This window comes from Pteropus vampyrus, unplaced genomic scaffold (assembly GCF_000151845.1).
Source record: "Pteropus vampyrus isolate Shadow unplaced genomic scaffold, Pvam_2.0 Scaffold7666, whole genome shotgun sequence".
NCBI classification, from domain to species: Eukaryota; Metazoa; Chordata; class Mammalia; order Chiroptera; family Pteropodidae; genus Pteropus; species Pteropus vampyrus.
In genome coordinates, this window is record NW_011896447.1 from 4,499 (window position 1) to 6,203 (window position 1,705).

Genomic DNA, 1,705 nt, shown 5'->3' on the forward strand with positions numbered 1-1,705 from the left:
CAACAAATGCTAGGAAACTAGATAACCAAATAAATAAATAAAGCTAGAGACTTACCTCATACCATATACAAAATAAAGTCAGAATGGATCAAATAACTAAACATAAGAGTTCAGACTATAAAGTTTTTAGAAAAAACCTAGGAGTAAATATTTGGATTTGATGATAAAGTTTTAGATATGTCACTAAAAGCACAAACAATGATAGAAAGAAAGACACATTGGACTTCAAAATTAAAACTTTTTTGTATATCAAGAGATAATGTCAAAAAAGTTAAAAGGCGATCTATAGCATGGGTATTTTCAAGTCATATCTCTGACATGGGTCTACTATCTGTAACTATAAGGAATTATAACTCAAAAACAGAAAGATAAACAGCACAATGAATAAATGAGCAAAAGACTTGAATAGACATTTTTTCAACCATAAACAAATGGCCAATATGTACATGAGAAGATGTTCAGCATCACGAGTGATTATGGAAATGCAAGTAAAAACAAAATGAGAAAACATTTCATACTAGAGTATGGCTAGAATAAAAGAACATGGAAAATAACAAGCATTAGTAAGAATATGCAGAAATTAAAACTTGCACACATTGCTAGTGGGAATGTAAAATCTTGCAGCTGTTGTGGAAAATAGCTTGAAGTTTCCTCAATATGTTAAACATAGAATTATCATTTGACTGTAAATTTCTCTCTTAGGTATATACCTAAGTGAATTGTAAACAAGTGTTCAAAAAAAACTTGTTCGTAGATATTTTAGCAATATTATTCATAATACCCCCAAATAGAAGCAATCTATCTGTCCATCAATTTATGAACAGGTAAAAAATATGTATACAATGGAATATTATTTAGTCATAAAGCAGAATGAAGTTCTGATGCATACTACTACATTGATTCACTTTGGAAACATTATGTTAAGTGAGAGAAGTCATACACAAAGTTCACGTTATAATTACATAGCTATACTATGTCTAAATTAGGCCTATCTGTAGACACAGAAGGAGATTAGTGATTTCCAGTATCTGAGAGGGGGTAGTGGTGTGTGATTGCTTCATGGCTACAGGTTTTTTTGGGGGGGTTGTTGAAAATGTTCTGGAATTATATGGTGGCAATAATTGCACAACATTGTGAATGTACTAAACACCACTAAATTGTACATGTTTTAATGGTTACAATGGTGAATTTTATGTGTGAATTTTATCTCAGCTTTAGAAGATTGGCAATCTTGTGAAGAGTGGTGTGACAGGGACGTACTGCCACAGCTGGACAAATGGTCCTCCTGCTGGCCTGTATTACATTTTCCTTCCCAGTAATGAAAAATCTACCACTGAAACGCACACCAAAATTAATGACTATAAGTCTACAGCCATGCCACCCAGAATGCGCCTAATTTCGTCTGATCTCAGAAGCTAAGCAGAGTAGGGCCTGGTTAGTACTTGGATGGGAGACCACCTAAGAATACCAGGTGCTGTAGGTATTAAAAAAATTAATAACTATGACTTTGAAATTAGCTTCTACTAATGATACATTTTATCAGGAGAAAGAGAGAAAAACCCAAGTGGATTAATTAGACCTTTAATGTAGTTTATAAAACTAAAATCTCCTTTGGTATTACTACAGACTTTATAGTTGGCTAAGTATTTTCATAGGCAATATTAGGAGGCAGGGGAAGAGAAAAGGAAGAATGAGGAATTCAGAG

At 33.1% G+C, this 1,705-nt stretch overlaps 1 pseudogene; it reads left to right on the top strand.

The window, feature by feature from the left end:
- The first annotated feature begins 1,364 nt into the window (after positions 1–1,364).
- Positions 1,365–1,483, top strand: LOC111734845 (annotated as a pseudogene).
- The last annotated feature ends 222 nt before the right edge of the window (positions 1,484–1,705 follow it).